We start from the raw sequence: 15,628 nt of genomic DNA, 5'->3' as shown, positions 1-15,628 counted from the left end.
ACTTCCCTCATTTCTACCCCATTAGCTTTTCTTCTGTCTGTCTCCTCAGCCCTATTCCCACTACTACTGCCATAGGTTAACGCCTCACCATTCCTCAACTGGAATATTACAACAAGTCTCCTCACTGGCCTCCTTTGCTCGCCTATGATCCATTCTCCATAATGTGTCAGGAGTTCTCCTTCAGAAACACCACTCTGCTCTTGTTGTTGTTAGTTACCATTGAGTCGGCTCCAACTCATGGTGACCTTATGTATAACAGAACGAAATATTGCCTGGTCCTGTGCCATCCTCACAATTGTTGGTATATTTAATTCCATTGTTGCAGCTACCATGTCAATCCATCTCATGGAGAGTTTTCCTCATTTTTTGCTAACCCTGTACGTTACCAAAAGTGATGTCCTTTTCTAGAGATTGATCTTTCCTGATGACATGCTCAAAGTAAGCAAGACAAAGTCCCACCATTCTCGCTTCTAAGAAGCATTCTGGCTGTCCTTCCTAATATTCTTCACCCAATACACCACAATCTGAATTCATTAATTCTTCTTCTGTCTTCTTTTTCATTGTCGAGCTCCCCCTTCCCCCTCTGCCCCTAACATGAATCTTTCACTGCTTGTGGGGTAGAGTTCAAACCATTCAGCAGGCATAGAAAAGTCTTCATGGTTTGGACCTTGACTACCCCATCAACCTTATCTCCTACCACACTTTCCATTTCTTACGCCCCACAGTCCAGCCATGCCAGATTATTTGTATCTTCTCTGAATGCATCTTATTGTTTCCTGCCTCTATGTCTTTGTTCAGGCTGCTCCTCCTGTGTGAAATCTCCTCAGTGAACCTGTCTACATGGCCAACAAATCTCATTTTTGAAAGCTCAGCTCAAGAATTATCTAGGAAGACGTTTCTATCTGCTCCCTTAAGAATCACTTCTAATTCAGCACTGCCCTAGAGCCTGTGCAGTCTTCTGGTATTACATATACTTATTGTATCTTCTGGCTTACACGTCTGTCCTCCCCTTTAGACTGAAGATGAGGAATGTCATATTCATCTTTGTATTGCATTTGTATACATCTTTGTATTTCTGCTTTGCCAGCTGATTCTATGTTAGACTCTGCTAAAGGAGCCTCTTTCTAAAGAAGCTGCAAAGCTGGAGGAGGAAGGTATGTCTCCTTCCTGTCTGCTTCTTGTTGATTTCTTGTCTGCTTCTTGTTCCTACGAGCATCATTCCATCAATACATCTTCACGTTCCTGAAGTAGTAGTTGAATCCAGTTTGCAATTTCTCCAACCCTTTCAACACCAGCCTCGTTTTGTCCCCAAGCGGTACCAGCACAGGCCAATGCCCTTTCCTCAGAGGTCTGGGTCCTAGCCCCTCTGTACCTCCTCCAGCTTCTAAGTTTTAATGATTCTAACCTTTTAATGATTCTTGTTCTCCCAGGCCAAGAGGTGGAAGCTGCTTCCTACAATTGCTACCTGCATGATACTGTAGAGGTTCTCTTTTTACACTTTTAGTTACCCAGTTAGCAACTACATCTAGTTAACCCTCTTTATTTTAAATTTACTGTTAAAATTACTGGTACGGTTTCTGTCTCCTGACTGAACCCTGACTGATACACTTGCTGAACCAATGGAGAAAATCCTTTAGAGTGATGGTGTCAAAGTCATATTTCTTCTTACAAAAATACTAATAGATCAAAAAAAAAAAATTTTACAAAACATGGAAACATCACATAAAAGCTTACCTTCAAAATACCCACTGAATTTGTGACATTTTAGCAGGTAATTTATTTGTGACACCTTCCCCCTCTAGGTCTTCAGTTTGCCATCTTTGCTTTAGAGAGCTCCCAACTAATTTATGACGGTCATTTCCAGGGCCTAGACCAAAGTCTCGTGACCAGTACCCCCCAGGCTAACCATGCTCTCACCTCTCATTCCAGTTCTGTTGTGACTGGCCCACCATCCTGAACATCTGGTCATATTCTCTATTGGTTTGTCATTTTGTATGCTTTCTACCTTCTTCTCCCCAAGGCTGAATACAGTATCAGTTCATCAGTTTCTATGAATTCCCCACAGCTCAGTAAACGTTACAAAAACAAACAAATGAAGGAATGAAATGAATTGTCAGGCAGAGGGAAAATCTATTTGCCTTGACATCACTGCTTATTGAGCGGAAGACCTTGAGCACAATAGCACTTGACAAATATTGGTGATTGATCAACTTACCAGCTTAAATTATGGTCCCAGTTTCCCATGACTGCTCCTGACTGTTATTTGGCTCTAGATCTCCTATGGATAGCATTATTATAATTTCTATTGAGGGTGATGGAGGCAGTCATAGCAGAAAGAATATGTTTGGAGTTTGGAGTCAGGACGTGAAAAAAAAAGTTGCTGTTGAGTCAATTCCAACTCATAGAGGCCCCATAGGATTTTCAGTGGCTGATTTTTAAGAAGTAGATTGCTAGGCCTTTCTTCTGGGGTACCTCTGGTGGACTCGAACCTCCAACCTTTGTTAGCAGCCAAGCATATTGGCCATTTGCACCACCTAGGCAGTCAGAGAAACCTAGGTTCAAATCCTAAATCTTCTACCTGCTATCTTTATGGCTTTGGGCACATTACTTAATCTTGGAGCCTCAATATCCTCATTTGTAAATTGGTATTAAATTGGAGTTAAATATTAATAATATATAGCCATATATATATATTCAAATGTATACCCAAATATATATATATACTTATTGAGTGTTATGTGCCAGGCATGTTTTAAGTGCTGTACATGTATTAAGTAGTTTAATCCTCACAACAACCCTATGAGATATAAGACAAGGAGACTGATCTCAGAGAGGTTTAATAACTTGCCTTAGAAGGAAGTCTGGGGGTCAAGATGTAGACCTAGGCAGTCTGGTCTAGAGTCTGGGCTTCTAACATATACTCTGCTGCCTCCTTCCTCGTGTGGTTACCTGGAATCTCATTCAATGAGCTAATACGTGTGATATAAGTGCCCCACAAATGGTAGCTATTCCGGCACTCTGGAAGGGGATTCAGAAAGGGCCTGAATTCAATAGCTTAGGTTCAGATTAGATTTCCTACTGAAATGACTTGGCGGGTGTGGACTGTTATTTTTGTTATGGAAAAATTGGCAAAAGCCTCTGACCCGAATAGTAGCAGAACATTTTCCTGCCCCCCTTAGTGGTCAACTTGGGTGAAAGTATTTGGTACTGTAATGTTTATTCTGTGTTCTGTTGTTAAGGAAAAGGTGATGTAGTCAGATAAAAAAGGCATAAGATGAAAATTGAGCCAGGTAAAGGAGGGGCACTTCCTGCGCAAGCCACCCAAAGTAGCACACACTATCCCTTTCCCAGGCTTTATTTTTCTGCCTAGTACCTGTCACTACCTGACATAATACAATATATTATTTGTTTATATGTTGTCTGTCTCATCCATAAGAATACAGATTCCATGAGCTGAATGCTCATTGCTAAAACAGTGACCTGCTCAGAGTGGGCACTCAGTATATTTGTTGAAGGAGCAATGGACAACATTGTCAACAGCAATCTTCCAGAAGGTGCAGAGAGATTCTTCAGTGCTATTGCTCGTATCCATAACTGATAGTGATTGAGGATATAATCTTAGAATGTAACGAAGAGAAAGCAGGTCTAGGTACAGCACAGGATCGGAGCTTGTTTCCTTTAGCTCTGAGCACTGGGTGCCGTTTTCCTCATGGCAGCCAGGAAAGGGCTCTCAGAGGAGACAGACAGACCTGAATGCAGTTAGTGTTGATGTTAGCACCTTGAGTAAGGGCTGATTTAAAAAATACCTTTCAGAATTCAGTACCAGGAAAAATTTTGTCTCTCTCAAAAAATGATGCAGACTAAATAACTCTGTGGTTTACTTTTTTGCTTTTGTTGCTTGGAAGCTTAGAAGCAAACTTGAAGACTAATCTCTAGAAAAGAACATCATGTTGGTAAAGTAGAAAACCAAAAAAAACCAAACCCATTGCTGTCAAGTCGATTCCGACTCATAGTTACCCTAAAGGACAGCGTAGAACTGCCCCATGGGGTTTCCAGGGAGTGCCTGGTGGATTCTAACTGCCGACCTTTTGGTTAACAGCCGTGGCTCTTAACCACCACACCATGAGGGTTTCCTGGTAAAGTAGAGGGTCAATGAAAATGAGGGGAACCCTCAGTGAGACAGGATGACACGGTGGCTGCAACAATGGGATCAAACATACCAAAGATTATAAGTATGGCACAGGACAATGCGATGTTTTGTTTTGTAGTACCTAAGGTCGCCATGAGTCAGAGCTGACTCAACAGCAACCAACAATAACAATAGTAATGATACTGGCCTCGGCTGTAGTTTTAAAACATTGATCTCTCCATATATTTAAAAAAAAATTGATGTATATTTTAATAAATTTGCAATATATATATATATGTCTTAGGCTGGGTTCTCTAGAGAAGCAAAACCAGTAAAGCACATAAATATATATATATAGAGATTTACATCAAAGAAATGGCTCACGAGATTGTAGAGGTTGGAACGTCCCAAGTCTGTGGATTAGGATAGAGGCTTCTCCCAATTCATGTAGCTGCAGGTGTTGGTGAACCCAGGACTGGCAGGTCAGGAAGCAGGGCTCTTGCTCACACGTTGTGAAGATTGATGAATCCCAAGATCCGCAGGTCAGAGAGCAGGCTCTTGTTCACAGGCTGTGAAGATCAATGAATCCCAAGATCAGCAGTCTAGGCCGCAAGGCTTCTCCTGCTTCACGTAGCTGCAGGGGCTGGTGAACCCAAGATCAGCAGGTCAGAAAGCAGGGCTCTTGCTCACAGGCCATGAAGATTGATGAATCCTAAGACTGGCAGATAAGCTGCTAGCTCAAGTCCCAAGAACCGGAGGTTAGATGAACAGGAGGTAGCTGCAGGATCCAGCATCAGCAAAAAGCCAGAATGTCTGCTTATATTCGGGTACAGGCCACACTCCCAAGGAAACTCTCTTTCAACTGATTGGCTACTCACAACAGATCCCATTATGAGAGTGATCACATATAAACACTGAGAATCATGGGCCAGCCAAGTTGACACACAATGTTAACCATCACTGTATGTGTCTGCGTATTTATTGTAAACCATCTCAGATTTGGAAAGTGGAATATAAATTTAAATACCCAGTAAAGAAAGAAGTCAGAACAGTCCTAAAGAAACCAGGCAGGGCAAGTTGGGCTTGTGGCCCTGGAAGAATTCCTCCCCTTCCTCGTCCCTTGCATGATATTTGGCTCTGCCCTCGCCACTGCCACCAATCCTGGTGGTTGCTCTGGATTGGCAGGGAGTGTTCTCATTCAGCAGAGTCACCTCCTCCACCTTCCTTTCCATGTCACACACGCCAGCCCCACACCCAGCAAATCCAATCTCATGCCTTTCTGTCTAAACCCTTACAGGGCTTCCCACCACCCACCAGAGGGCATCGGCTGAGACATGGAAACTCTCCAGCCACATTCCATGCCATGTGCCCCTCCAGGTTTATGCCATAATGACACTAAATTTCCTGAGTTCCTCAGCCTACCATGTTTTTTCATACTTCTGTCATTTTCTATTTTGTCCATTTTAAATGCTTTCCTCACTTTTGTCCAACTGAAAACTTCTCCTTATTCTTCTGATATCTTCAGTTTAGTCAATGTGGTTCCATATATAAAAATGTATTGAATGTCTACTGCATGCCTGTCACTGTGTCCTGTGGTTATAGAGCTGTCAAGCTTGACTCTTTCTGTGAAGATCCCTTGACTCCCCTGAGTTAATCACTTCTCCCTCTATCCTACCTCGTGTACCCCACGTATTCCTGTATTATTTGCTCTAATCCACTCTGTTGGACAGGGATTTGCTTGTTTATTTCCTGTGCTTGATTCTGAGTTCATGGAAGGCAGAAGACATCATTCATTCATCTCTGTATCTTCAGGATACTGAGGCAGGCACATAGTGGGTATCTATCTCTCTCTCTATATGTATGTATCTGTATCTATATATATGTTAAAATAAACTAAGGACTTGATAAACAGAAAGAGCACTCCCAAATAGGGCCTTCCACATAGTATGTGCTCACTAAATATTTGTTTAATAGAAGAGAAAATAAAGTTCAGAGCTACCCAGTAACTGGGTAAGGAGAAGCACAGAGTGGTACATGGTTTGCAGGAGTAATGAGTGCATGCTTCTATAGTAGATTGAATAATGTTCCCTAAAAATTTATGTCCACCTGGAACCTCAGAATGTGAGCTTATTTGGAAATAGAGCCTTTGTAGATGTAATTAGTTAAGTTGTGGTCATACTTGGTTAAGGTGGGCCTTAAATCCAATGACAGGCATCCTTATAAGAAGAGGAGAGGATACACAGACACCTGAGAAAGGAAGGCTATGTGAAGATGGAGGCAGAGATTGGAGTAAGCAGTTACAAGCCAAGGAATGCCAAGGTTTGCCAGGAGCCAACAGAAGCTTGGAAGATGCAGGAAAGGATTCTTCCTGAAAGCCTTCAGAGGTAGCATGGGTCTGCTGACACGATGACTTTGGACTTCTGGCCTTCAGAACTGTGAGCAAATAAATTTCTGTTGTTTTAAGCCACTAAGTTTGTGGTAATTTGTTGCAATGGTCCTAGGACACTAGCACAGCAACTGAGAATCATGTGTGTTGAAGTTGTAGTGACTGAACCTTTAAGTGTATGTTTAGTTTAATTCAATAAATATTTGTTGAACATCAGCTATAAATAGGAAAGCTGCCTGAGTGGTTGAGGTTTGAGCAATCAAGCAGTGATTGATATATGTGAGACAATATTGCATTCAAGGTGTGGATTCTGCAATCAGATCAATCCTGGGTTCAAGTCCCAGTCTCAGTTCCACCACTTACTAGAGGCATAACTTTGGGCAAGTTATTTAAACTTTCTGAGACTTAGTTTCCTGTAACAAATGAGAATAATACATAATTCAGAGGTTATTGTGAGTTTCAAATGAGACAATTCAGATAGTATATAACTATGTACAGTACATAGTAAGTGTGCTATAAATGTTAGCTGTCACTACTAAAGGCCAAATAAGGTAACAAAACTATAGATTTATCTGCAAATCCAAATAAAGAACCACATTAACTTTTCTTAGTCTAAGAATGTTTACCAAATCCCAAAATGTTTAAACAGAACCATATGAAATGGCCAACATTCAACTATTTTTGACTTATCAAAATGACAATATCTTTTTGTAGCCCAATTTTCCCTGTATGGTTTCATTGATCACCAGTGATTTAGAGGTCCACTCTGACCTGAGGTGGTCCTCTTTCCCCCTCAGCCTGCTTGCTCATTTATGCTTGCTCGTAATGCATGCTCTGCTTACTTCCGGAAAGGGCCCGAGGAGGCTCAACTCCTATAGCAACGAGGCTGTCTGTACAGTTCAGCTGGCAACTAATCATGTGCCACCTTGTGACATATCCTCCATTGCCTTAGACTGTTATGTAAATCTTTTATTGGTTTTAGCTCTTTGCATGTTGCATTTTAATAGGGGTAAAGAACATCCAGGCCACCTTCACAGAAGAGTAGAGAGAATACTCCATCCTGTGTCACGGGGCACAGACTTAGGGAGCTGGAAACAGGGGCCTGGTGATGGGCCAGGGAGCTGTCACCAGCATCCAGACTACAGGCCTGAGGAAGACAGAGGATTTGTTCAACTGAACTTCAAGGTGTAGAGGAGAAGAACTCACAAAGAAAATCTTGAGCAACAGGGTAGAAGGTCACTTTACCTAAAAGAAATCTGAGCCGTGTGGTTGTTTCTCACCTCTGTTAAGAAGAAAAGAAAGCTTTTTTTAAAGAGGGATGTACAGGAGACAAGGCTGCAGATCAATATAAAATGTACTTTCTAGCCATTGAGCTGCCCTAGAAGATATGGCTTTTCCAAAAAGTTGGAAAACTACTGGACTAGAGGATGCTGTATTTCCTCTTCTTGTCTTCATCTTCTTCTTTTTTGTTTTTTGGTTCCTAGACTGTTCATTCTTACGGGGCAGGGACTGTGTTCAGTCTACTGTCGTATCTTCCCAGTGGTAGAAACACTATTAAAACAACAACAACCACAATTGCTGTAGAGTTGACTCTGACTCATGGCGGCCCCACGTGTGTCAGAGTAGAACTGTGCTCCGTAGGGTTTTCAATGGAGAATTTTTTCTTCCTAGGTGCTTCTGGGTGGACTTGAACCTCCAAGTTTTGGTTAGCAGCCGAGTATGTTAACCATTTGTACCACCCAAAGACTCCAGAAACACCGTAGGTACTTAATAAAGGTTTGCTAGGGTGATAGGGATGGCGCAGGACTGGGCAGTGTTTCTGTTGTACATAGGGCTGGTATGAGTTGGAACTGACTCAACAGCACCTAACAACAGGATGATGGGTGGTGCCTCCCAGTTCCTCTACCTGACAGAGCAGTAATGGTACAGGAAGGGCAGCAAATCCTCATAATTATGATTATTATGGATAGTCATGGTACGTGGGTCCCTAACAGATTCTGTATTCCTTGACTTCAGCTTGAGACTTTAAGGGTATACCTGATATATTGTTTTTGTTAGCTGCCATCAAAGTCTGTTGTTGACTCATGGTGACCACGTGCATAATGGGATTAGACTGTTGTGATTTATAGGGTTTTCATTGGCTGATTTTTGGAAGGAGATCATCAGGCCTTTCTTCCTAGTCTATCTTAGTCTGAAAGTTCTGCTGAAACCTGCTCAGCATCATAGTAACATGCAAGCCTACACTGACAGCCAAGTGGTGGCTGCTCTTCACGTGCATTTGCTAGGAATCGAATTCAGGTCCCCCACGTGGAAAGGAAAAATTCTACCTTGACATAGCTGAGTTATAAAAGCATCATCATCATCAGTCATATTGGTACAGCATGCTTTCCTATACAACACTCAGTATCTTATAGAACCCTGTATCATAGATAAAACATCTATAATTCCCATTTTACTGAGGACTTGGAGGCTCAGAGAGGTTAAGGGACTAGTCTAAGGCCACACGGCTAGTAAGGAGCAGGCAGCAATCCAGTCTTCTGACTTCTCTCCCTGACCTTGGATAAGTTTCATCTTATAAACACTCACAGAAAGACATGTCCACAGTGCAGAGGAGGGGATGGGAATGGGCGAGCGATTTGTCTCATCATTCGGCAGCATTTCCTGGTGTCAGCATTGATCCCCGGCCTTGCTCCAGCCCATGCGTGCATACTCTCTGCATAGTGGTCACATCCTCTCGTTTCCCTTGGCCTTTACCAGGTTTCTGTTGAGAGAGGACTGTCAATCAGCCATCGGCTTTTCCAATCTTTCCTCACCCGTCTCAAGTGCTACAGAGCAGAGGATGAGCACTTTAGCTCCAGCCCACGAAGTCTCAGTTTGGGCAGGGAATCCACACAGCTACAAATGACAGCACTGGTGGCAGTGTGAGGACCGAGGTGGGGCCGGTGGGCCAGAATGAGGCGGGCACCCTCGATCTTACTGATTCAGTCTCAGTATCTGAGCTTAGAACCTATCTTCTAAACCTTGACCAATCTCCTTTCAGCTACAGTTTTCACTCCCTCCTGCGTGGCAGCCACAGCTACAACTGGCCCCTGGCTTAGAAATGCTGCATATGCTTCTCCTAATTAATACGTGACGTGGCATCTCACCGCTAGGACAATAGCTGGGACCGCAGCACTTCCGGGGCTGTCTCTTTGTAGAGCGAAACGCAGATGACAAGCGAGCTTTTTGTCTTTCATATGCCGTCTAGACTGTGACATGCTCCAACGGACAATCTAGGCAGCCACAGATGTCTCTCTTCAGTGAGAGACGTGACATGTGTCAGGAAAGTCGGCTCCCTCTTGGTTTCAAAAGCTTGCTTCTCACTGAGTGGCCGAGAATAGCTACCAGGTGGCTCACATTGTCTGAGGGATGTGCAAAGGTGAGGAGAAGCCCACAAAGCTGACAGGAGAGCGGCAGCCCTTGTCAGCGAGGTAACTGGATATTGAACATCTATGAATTCTGGACTCAGCTTTACAATGAGTTTACCCTGTGGTCTGAATCTCTCTATACCTCTGCTCCCTCAATTGTAAAATAACAGTTCTGGAGTTCCACAAAAGTCCTGGAGAAGCGATAATAAAATGAAATGTACCACACACCAGTAAATATTAATTGAAGTTGACAATAATGATGGTTCTTCAAACACAAAAGTGCGAAGAACTTGTCTGATTTTTCTGAGTGATTTCCACAAAGTTGGGCTGGCTCCCAGATAACATTGTTTCCACAGAGAGTGGTATTTTCAATTTATCCTCTTAGCTCATACTACTTTCTATTTAGATGGCTGTCTAAGGGGACAACATCAATATTCCATTAGTCACAACTGGAAAAAATGTGTCTGTTTCTCCAGATATGTCATTAATGTGCAGCATCAGTGTTATGGGAATATCCACGTGGGGCACAACTGCGACGTCAAAGGAACGGGCTTCTTCCCATTGTGGGACGCAGCTGACCGTAAACCGGCCAGGAGCGTCCCAGTCCAAGTTTCAAGTAAACCTCAGAGGCTAAATGTCAGGTTTGGACAAATTAAGGCAGAGCTGTGCTGTTTGAGGAGAAACATGTATAAGAAGTTCAGAAGCCTTTTTTGTTCTCAGTTTTCTTCAAGTTCAAGAAACTCTATTTCTGCTGAATTTAAATTAAGGAATTTTTCCCCTAAGGCTGAAGTTATTTGCGCATTCACTAATTCCTTATTGAGCACATCCTGTGCGCTGTGAAAGGAGCCCTGGTTCGTTCTGCTGGTTCAAAGGCCTGCTGAGAATTTGCATTTCCACCCCAGATATACGGAATCAGAATCTACATTTTAACAAGATTCCCAGGTGATTCTTCTGTATAATAAACTTTGAGAACCACTGCTCTACTAGTGGTTCTCAGAATTGGTCCCTAATCAGCAGCATTAGCATCGCCTGGGGACTTGTTAGAAATGCAAATTCTCAGTAGGGGTTTGAACTTGACTGAACAGGTTCAAAGCCCTGGGTGGTGTAATGGTTAAGCACTTGGCTGCTGACCAAAAAGTTGGCAGTTCGAACCCACTCAGTGGCCCTATGGGAGAAAGACCTGTTGATCTGCTCTTGTCAAGGTTACAGCCTAGAAAACCCTATAGGGCAGTTCTACTCTGTCACATGGGGTCGCTATGAGTCGAAAATCAACTTGATGGCACCCAACGACAAACTTCTCCGCTTGGCACTGGAAATACTAAGGATGAAAAAGACATCATGCCTGCACTCGAGGAATTTACAGTCCAGCCAGGAAGATAGGCAAGAGATAGATAGTCTTAGTAGAGGGCAGCAAATGCTATGGAGAGTTAGCCCAGTGTGCTGTGGGAACAGGTAGGGAGGCTAAATGCAGGTGGGGGAAGGAGTTCTGGTTAAAGATGACTGATCAGCTTCACATGGGTAACTTCTCGCTCTCCTGAGACTCAGGAGAGAATTGATTGCAATCAACGATTGCAACAAAATAAAATGATTATAAAGACATAGTAAAGGTATAAACTCACACTGATATATTGAAGGGGAGAGGTGCTCTCAGACAAGAGACTTTGAACAAATAGGAAAGAAAGTAAGTGGATGGAGGCGTGGTACTGGGGAAGGAGGGAGAAGCAGCTGCCCTGAGTACCAAAAGGTGGTGATGAGGGAGGGAAAGCAGCTGGAGGATGCAATGAGAAGAGGCTCCCAAAAGCTCAAGACTCAGAATTCAGGCCCAACAGAATTACGAACTAGAGTACGGCAGGCAGCAGAAAACAAGTGGAGGAATTGAAAGCTTGTAAGAGAAATAGCCAACCCATTCCCTCCCACCCCGCCCCCCACACTCTCCAACATATTTAGCAGCTGGGGCTCAACCTCCGAAATAAACTAGGATGCCCTTCAAAACATTGAATGTCCCCGGAGTACAGACTTGTACCTTCTAGCATTTAAGCGTCCTTCCTGGCCTCCTGCCCCATCACCCTAATGCAGTGGTTCTTGACCGGTGTGACTTGGCCCACATCCCACGCCCACAGGACATTTGGCAATGTCTGGACACATTTTTGGTTGTCAAAACTTGGGCAGGGGTGTGACAGGCATTTAGAGGATAAAGGCCAGGGGTGCTGCTAAACATCCCATAGTGCATGGGAGAGACCGATACAACAAAGAATTATCTGGCCCCAAATGTCAACACTGCTGAGGAACCCTGCTCTAATGTAAAGCCCTTCAGTTCACAAACCCCACACTCCACATGGTATTCCAGGGAACTCTACCATTTTGGCAATTTCTCATTTCAGCCGTCAAGGATCTATTTACCCGAGTGCCTGGCCAGTCCTGGATGTTGTAGGGGATGCTTTATGGCAGATCCATGAGATGGTTATTGGAAGCATGGAGAAGAGGGACGTTTCAAGTTGCTTTGGAAAACTCTGAGACAGTCCAACCGATATTTTTAGAAAATAAGAGAAAAGAAAAGAAAGCATGAAAAATAGGAAAAAGCAAAGAAACAGCTCCTGTTACATGCTATATGGGTAAAAAGGGGCCATTCCACGTTGACCTCAGTACCCATTATGGCCAGCAGAGGGCAGCTGTGGCAACAGAGCCAGAGTACGGGAATTTCTGCCCTCCAAGGAGGCAATTTCAAAGATGACAGACAATTCATTATCACGAGTCAGGAGTTCAACTGGAATGAAAAACACCAATGAGAGAAGGCAGTTGTACACTGGATCCAGGAAACCCTAGTCACATGGGAGAGATGAGACCCTGGAAGAGCTGGGGAACCCAGAGCACCAAAACTAAGGACTGAGAGACCTGGCTGGGCATGGGGTTGGGGTGGGGGAGCCCAGGCGATTGTCTGGTACCGGGCTCTTGACAGAGCAAGGGCAGAATACACCTCTGAAATGTCTTCGGGGACAACTGGGTGCTGGCAGTGTTCTCTCTGCCTCTAGGCCTCCACTTCGCTTCTTACAAGTGCAGCGCCTGGTATGGCAATGAAAGAACAGCTGAGAAGACCGATGTCCAGGCTGTGCAATGATGTGGGTGCATTTCGGAGAGGGAAACCCAGAGCTGGTGGGGAAGCTGATTGGAAGAAGGCAATTCTATGTGTGAGTTCCCACCCATCAGTCACATGACGGTCCCGCAAACCCAGCATCCCACTCGAGGGTATCTTAACTGCATCAGCTTCCTTTATAAGTTGCTGTGTAGTTACTTCTTGTTTTGTAAGAATAATGCATCCAAGAAGAACGTAGGAATCTTCAGTGGAGCTTTCAGGGAACGCTTGGAGGTGTTCTGGGACAACAGACGTAAAATTCTATCACCAGGGCCACTTTCCAATATTCATTTTTATCATCACTAATGATAATCGCTTACTCATTCTCCAAAATTATTTCATGAATGTCTGCAATAGAATCAAGTCTGAACCTCTCAGGAATCTCACTCATTTATGCTCTGTATCTGGCCAAGTGGGTAATGAGGAGAAGGTTTAATGTCCAAGAATCTGAGCTGGAGCTGTTACAACTTTTACCATGCTAATTAGGTTCAAAACACTGGCCTATTCCAGGAGTCCAATAAAACTGTGCAACGCAAAATTCAGACCACAAGTGGGGAGAATTCTGGTTTATTTGCTCATTGTTTCCACTACTGTTTTAAAAAAGCACCTGTTTCTGATATCAGAATCAGAAACAAATAATCCAAAAAAGTGGAGAAAGGAACTACATACAGGTTATTATGTGCTGGCCACAGACCTAAGTGCTTTGTTTTTGTATGTAATCCTCAGAACAGCCATTTGAGTTAGCATCTGATGTGTATAATCATGCCCATTTTACAAATAAAGAAACCAAATTTCCAAGGTATCACTGTAATAATCCAACAAGTTTTTGTTAAATGCCTTCTGGGTCAGAAATGGAGCTATACTCTGAGGGAAACACACAGACTGACGAATCTTATCCCGTCTATACAATATAGATATATACAGACAAATATGCACTGTGTTATTGCTGTCGGGTGCTGTTGAGTTGATTCCAACTCACAGTGACCCCATGAGACAAGAGTAGAACTGCCATACAGGGTTTTCTTGCCTGTAATCTTTACGGAAGAAAATCGTCAGGTCTTTCTCCCACAGAGCCACTGGGTGATTTTGAACCGCCGATCTTTCAGTTAGCCGTCCAGTACTTAACCACTGTGCCATCAGTGTTCCTTAATTATGCACTAGCTATACTATCACGGAGGTGGGAGAACCTAGGATGTGCAGGAATCAAGAACAATTTCATAGCAGAGGTGACACAAGCTGATTCTTGAAAGATTAGAGATTTCCCAGCACTCTTCCCTACCTGATGCCATCATCTTGTGCTACTGCAACGAGTTATTTCCAATTTCCATGGAAACTTCCTGCAGGCAAATTAGACTCAAAATCATAAATTTAAAATACACAGAGCTTGATATTCTCTGATGCATGTCAGTGTCTATTCTTGCTGGCAGAGTTCTGTGGCCCATCAAGGACCTTTTGGGGATCCTCAGGATGGGACAAGATGGAAAAAATACTTACCAGGTAGATCTCACCACACTTTCTTCTTACCTGGCAGCTGCATTCACCTGAAATACTCTTCGACTCACTCATGCCAACCCCATGTGTGTCAGAGTAGAACTGTGCTTCATAGGCATGTCAGTGGCTGTTTTTTTGGAAGTAGATCACCAGGCCTTTCTTCCAAGGCATCTCTTCCAAGGCACTCGAACCTCTAACCTTTTGATTAGCAACCAAATGTGTTAATCATTTGCACCACCCAGGGACTCCTGAAATACTATATGGGGAAAATTAAGTCACCTATCTCTTCCACCTTCCCTAAACTGCTCCTACTTTGGAGGCCAAAGTGGCCTCTTTCCCCTCACTGGTGGTCCTCAGACCAGCCCTAGGCCACCTACAAGTGGCCCTGTCTGAACCTCCTCAATAAAGTCCATTTCCTGTCAAGGAAGAGAGGCTATACTAGTGGAGAATCGGGCAAGCAGGTCTATGATGGCGGTACCTCTGCTAAGAATTCTCTAGTTATCTATGTATTTTTTTAAACATCAGTTGAAGCTAAAAGGAAAAGCCAGGGCTGTGTGTGAGAAGCAGATTTTAGCCCTGGGGGTTACATGGTGATATTTGCTGCCATCATAGGTCCAGTTCACCATTGTATCATTATTAACCAGAAGATTATTTATTGCTATAGCACATCTCAAAGGCTATCAAAGCACGCTTCTCATTCTACTGGATTCCTTTGAATATAATGCTAGTTCATAATACGTTCTCTGAGAGTTTAAGGCAGTCATCAGCCACAAGAAGCTCGTGCATGGGCAGTGACCATGTGGTTAAGGTGGCCTGTGGACACTGGAGCTACTGAAACAAAAAAAGCTGAAACCCCTTTGGCTTTGCCTGGAGACCTTGCAGAATATTAATGTAATGGGTTCATAATAGGCAATATAGTTCATTTTAATTAGGATCCCAGAAATAAAGTTGGAAAAGATCTATTAGGTCATCTGGCCTATCACCTTCCCAATCCCCTCTTCATTGTAGGATTGTTCCCTGGGGTCTGCTCACAAGTGCATGGTTCAGTCTAAATTTAAATGACTGAGGAGATGAGGTTTACGTCA

Source organism: Trichechus manatus, unplaced genomic scaffold, assembly GCF_000243295.1.
Source record: "Trichechus manatus latirostris isolate Lorelei unplaced genomic scaffold, TriManLat1.0 scaffold00021, whole genome shotgun sequence".
NCBI lineage: Eukaryota > Metazoa > Chordata > Mammalia > Sirenia > Trichechidae > Trichechus > Trichechus manatus.
Note: the sequence above shows the minus strand (reverse complement) of the source record.